This window comes from Harmonia axyridis, chromosome 6 (genome assembly GCF_914767665.1).
Source record: "Harmonia axyridis chromosome 6, icHarAxyr1.1, whole genome shotgun sequence".
Taxonomy (NCBI): domain Eukaryota; kingdom Metazoa; phylum Arthropoda; class Insecta; order Coleoptera; family Coccinellidae; genus Harmonia; species Harmonia axyridis.
Window position 1 is genome coordinate 21,074,346 of NC_059506.1, and position 6,250 is coordinate 21,080,595.

A 6,250-nucleotide genomic window follows, 5' to 3' on the forward strand; every position below is an offset into this window, starting at 1 on the left:
TTTTACGCAATCAACTGGTAGCCCACGAAGATGAAGAGAGATTTCCACGGCTCTCCTCCGAACACATTTTTCCAATTATCCATTGTTATATTTCTCTGAAGAAGTTATGTTTTATGGCTACTGTACGGTATGTCTAATGAATCGAGGAAATGACTCTGAGATGGAGATAAAGATGCTACATATTTGGGGTATGTTTTAGGATTTGCTGTTGATATTCGGGAAATGCTTTTCATTATACAGGGTGTTCCTAAATTGAACGTACAAACGAAAAGGGGAGATTCCTTAAGTGAGTTTAAGAAAAAAAAGTCCCATAACCATGGGGTCGCAAACGTTTTGTTTTCGAGATACAGAGTGTTGAAGTTTGAATTTTTTTCAAGTTTTTTTCTCATAGTATCTACACTTCACAAGATATTCAACTGAAATTTGGCATAGATATTACATTTGAGAGTTCTCACCACGTGACATGGCAACTTCGATAGAAGATCTACAGGGTGATATTTCAGCAGAACTTTTTTTTGGTGAGCAACTGTTAATTTGAAAGAATATAAAAAGAAGCTTTGTTCTTATACTAAACTTTTCGGTCTTTTGTAGTTTTGTCGTATCTACCAACGATTTCGAGAAAAAATATTTTGAACGATTCTCTCGAAATTCTCGTGAAAATACAAATTATGATGGGAAGGCCACTTTGTAAGCTGTGGTGAATGAATTCAGTGTCAGTTTTTATGAAAATTTTCCTGATCTGTAGCGATGATTCATAAAGATTCGATAAACTCGTATAATCAACACAAAAAATGTATTACAACAAGAAACGTAAAACTAAAAAAAAAAATCATAACAAGAAAACTAAGTAACCGCAAAGGACTGAACTACAGCAAATGTTGAAAATGTCCTCCCCCAACTCTTATACAAGCTTCTGTTCTTCGTCTCATAATAATAATTTGATGTGTCAAAACTGGCACTGAATTCATTCACCACAGATTACAAACTGGCCTTCCTATCATAGTTACGAGAATTTCGAGAGAATCGTTCAAATTTTTTTTTCTCGAAATCGTTGGTAGATACGACAAAACTACAGAAGACCGAAAAGTTTAGTATAAGAACAAAGCTTCTTTTTACATTTTTTCAAATTAACAGTTGCTCACCAAAAAAAAGTTCTGCTGAAGAACAGGTGGCAGTGTTCCAGAAAAAATATCACCCTGTAGATTTTCTATCGAAATTGCCATGTCACGTGGTGAGAACTCTCAAATGTAATATCTATGCCAAATTTCAGTTGAATATCTTGTGAAGTGTAGATACTATGAGAAAAAAACTTGAAAAAAATTCAAACTTCAACACTCTGTATCTCGAAAACGAAACGTTTGCGACCCCATGTTTATGGGACTTTTTTTTTAAACTCACTTAAGGAATCTCCCCTTTTCAATTCAGGAACACCCCGTATATCCAACATTTATGTCTCAAAAAAGTGCGGTTCACTCGTATCGTACATGTTGATCTGTATTATTTGATATAAAAATGATTATTTTTTCACATGAAAAATCTGACATTTTGGTTATTTCAACTAATAGCAATGCATTATTCTAGCCAATCATTCGGGATTATACTGATTATACAACTCATCTTCTGATGACCCAATAGAATCCGTTAATTTCCCATAGTTACCGCGTATTGATAAGTGAATATACTTCTTGACGACGTGGTATAATCGTTTTGGTGTTTCGCCTCCTGCCATATTGGGATCATTTCGATAGTATCATTCTTGGACGTTCGCCAAAAAATAAAAGTCAAGCTCTGTGAAATGTCATTGAATTATTTGAATGCAGTGCTTTGGTTATAGTTATTGATTATTCGTTATATAATCGTAACGAATACTACTCGAGCATATACAATATATTTCGACTATAACGGGTGTTTTTTTTCGAGGTATATAACTTCAAGTTGGCATTACTGTTCAAGATGGCGACCGATTTAATAGCTGTCAAGTGATTATTCTCAGTTTGGTTTGGCAATTCATCATGAATAGACTCACGCCTGAACAACGTTTGAAAATAGTGCAATAATGGTTCTGTGCGGAATACGTATCGCACACTACGTCCATTTTATTTTTAGCGATGAAGCGCACTTCTGGTTGAATGGCTACGTCAACAAACAAAACTGCCGCATTTGGAGTAAAGCTAATCCTCAAGTGTTACACCGTTACATCCAGAAAAACTGACTGTTTGGTGCGCTTTATGGGCTGGTGGAATCATTGATGATGGATGACGATGATGGACAGAACGTTACAGTCAATGGTGATCGGTATAGAGCCATGATTACTAACTTTTTCATTCTTGAATTGAACAACCATGATGTCCAGGAGCTGTGGTTTCAACAAGACGGCGCAACATGTCACACAGCTCGTGCCACAATCGATTTATTGAAAGACACGTTTGGTGACCGCCTAATTTCACGTTTTGGACCTGTGAATTGGCCCCCAAGATCTTGTGATTTAACACCGCTAGACTTCTTTCTGTGGGGCTATGTAAAGTCATTGGTCTATGCGGATAAGCCACAAACCCTTGACCATTTGGAAGACAACATTTGCCGTGGTATTGCCGATATACGGCCACAAATGTTAGAAAAAGTTATCATATGTCATATGCCAGAAATCATATTTTAAATGTAATGCCACAAGATTATCTTACGGATAAATAAAATTCATGTCAATCGAATAATCCATCGTTGTTTTATTGCAATTTAAAATTCTATAGCTCTAAAAAAACACCCTTTACAAACCACTTCACTCGACGTAGTTCGCGAAACACCTCTTGAGCTGCGCTCTCGTGATGTTTCGCTAACTACGTCTTGTGAATCGATGTATAATCGAATATTGTCTATGCTCTTGTGAAATTATAACTGATAATACTAACTCCTCATCTGTCTCAGAAAGACATTCTTGAGATTATATTAAACTATTAAAACTTTAACTGTGTATTAGTGAATCCTCTGCTGAATTTATAAATCCAACAGGTTATAGGCTCCAGTGCACGCTTTACTGCGCAACGAGGTGAACACTTATTCCGAAAATCTGTTGTGTACACAACGAGAATAATATCAGTTGAGGTAAGTTGAATTTCAACCTAATTACGGAGATATTTTACTAGAGATATTTTATTCAGTTCAGTGAATGGAAATGATTTATTTCATATTCTTTGCTGAAATAGAGAATTCCTGTTATTTCCTGCGATTGGGAGGGAGAAAGAGTATAATCTCATTTCTTCACCCAAAGAGAAAGTTTCAACTGACAAAACAAAATTTAAGCTACACGAGAAAAATTGGGATTGCAGTCATATCAGTAGATCTGTAATTAAGATCGATGACTTGGAATCACTTCAAAATATAGAAGAATCATGTATCGTAAGTCCATAAGATAATAACTACTGTAATTCAGGAAAAATCAATGAAGCAATGTTATGGCATTGTGGACTTGGACATGCTTCACTTAACTATCTGAAGAGAATGCATAAGTTAAACGAGAAACTTTAGAACGTATTTGACGACTCTATTTTAGAATGTGAAGTATGTATCATGTCGAAAATGGAGAAACTTCCTCTTAAAGAGACGAGAATGAGAGCTGAGAAACAACTTCAGTTGATACACACTGACACGATGGAACTTGTTAAACCACCATCTCATCCAGGTCATCAAAGATTCATTAACGTCATAGACTACTATTCGAGACTTGCTAAAGCCTATTCATTAAAAACAAAAGATGAGTTGGCTGAAGCATCAGAGAAATTCTTAATATCAACAAGAAAACTTGTTGGAGAAAAATGAGAAGGTGTGTTATATCAGGTCAGATCAAGGTACAGAATTTACCGAAAGGAAATTCCTAGAAGTACTGAATGGAGAAAATATAGAGAACGAGTTTGCAGCTCCACATACGCCTGAAAATAATGGTGTAGCGGAGAGGTCTAACTCGATGATCCAAAAGAAGGTTCGTACATACATGTTTGATTCCAGACTACCTAAGAGTATGTGGGAGATTGCTGTTGATGCATCTATAGATGCGTACAACAGAACACACAAGTCTATCGGATATCAAACACCATTGACAAAGTTCGCACCAAATGCAAAATGCCACTTTGATCAAATTAAGAGATGTGGATGTATTGGATGTATTTGTATGTATTGTAATATCTACATTAAGATTCAAAAACCCAGCTTGAAATTTAGAGAATGTGACCTGAAAGTTGTCCTAGTGGGTTATACTGCTACATGATACTTGACGTGGTATCCAAGCTCGGAAAAGTAAATCTCAACATGTGAGATTTAATAAAAAAAAAATAATAATGTTTTATTTTCACCACGGATTGGTATGCCCTTAGATTCTGATGAAACACTTCGATAGTTATCCTCATATTGAATAAGAACCAATAATAATGACAATGTGAAATGAAACTAGGTTATAATAATAATAATAATAATAATAAAGTTTATTTGACTTTAAAAACAAAATGAACACTTCAAATAAATTTTACAAATAAACTTAAATAAAGAGACAGAGGCTCACTTCTAAGAAGCTCACCTGTTAGTCTCACAACAGAAATACTATTCAAAGACAGCCACTACAAAATGGAAACAAAAAATAAAAAAATTCTCTGGCTCAAATGGACATCATATACATCGAAACTTAAATAAATCAGGATACATCGTGTGTAACTGCACAACATACGCACTTAAGTCAACTTTGGCAATATTTGTCACTTTAGGGAATGTTAACATGAATACATTAATAAATGTGACTTCAGGGAATTTGTCACTTCAGAAAACGAATAGCAAACAGATCTTTTATATTTTATTTTCGTCATATTCTGTTGTTAATAACGTTATGTATAGTTTTTCTATTCAAACCGAGTAGCCACCGAATCACTTCCTTCTTGAATCTCACAGGGTTTCTCAAAGCTCTCAACGTAATTGGGATTGTTCCATATATTTTGGGAGCTAAATATGTGCAAGATCTCTGACCTATCGTTTTCGTCGTTTTACTCTCTTTATAGTGGTCGAGTTTGTGTCTAGTGGAGTAGTTATGATCGATTGGCCGAAGTTCAATTTTTCTTCTTTTTATGAGTGCTGCAATCTTCATGAAATACAGTTGCCTCAAATCCAGCACATGTGCGACTCTGTATATCTCGTCACTAGGAAACAGCATTCTATGACCGCAAATTATCTTCAGTATACATTTCTGAACGATATTCAATCTTTCTATATGCACATCATATGCTGCCCCCCAGCCCGAAATACCATATGTCAACAGCGACTGCACCAAGCCAAAATAAACCATCCTTAGATATTTCAGATTGAGTTGCTTTTTGAGACGTTTGAATCTATGTAATAAGCCTCGCAGTTTCTTTGCTAGTTGTTCGCAGTGATACTCCCATCTCATATGTCTATCTACGGTGATCCCAAGGTACTTGACGAATCCATCTCTGCTCTCCAGTATGGTTGTTCCATTTCTCGCTTTTATTGGCCCTATGTTTGGTAGACCATTTTCATAGGATGTAATTGGTAGATAGCAAGAGTTTTCCATATTGAGGGTTAACTTATTGTAGCTCAACCAATCTGAGATACTCTGTAAATCCTTTTCTGCTTTCAATTTAAGTTGTTCCCAAGATTCTGCTTCATAAGAAATCGAAAGGTCATCAGCAAAACTAACGATACTTCCCAAGATGTTCATGTTCAGGAGGTCATTTACATAGAGCAGAAACAACAATGGTCCAAGGACCGTTCCCTGAGAGACTCCGTATCTTACTTCCTGTTCTTCACTCTTCTCTCCATCAACGGACACACATTGCTTCCTCATTGTCAGATAACTCCTCAGCAAACTCAGAGCCGCTCCCCTGATTTTTTTTTTTTTGTCTAATCCGTTATAGATGAACCTGGTCATTTCCCTTATTGCATCCTCTGTCGATTTTCCCTCCATGAACCCATACTGTCGCTCTGACAATAGACGATGTTTGTCAATGAATTTCTGGAGTCTTACTTTCCTAATTTTTTCCATTACCTTCGAGAGATTTGATATCAAGGATATGGGTCTATAATTAGACATTTTCAAGTTATTACCACCCTTATAAATAGGTTTTATGACACCAATCTTGAAAGGATCTATGAACTAATGGACTGTATTTCTATGGTTATGTATCAGCTGATTGCTGTCTGTACAATTGAAAAGAATGAGGATGAGGGTAGCGGTCAGGGATATCGAGTTGAGACC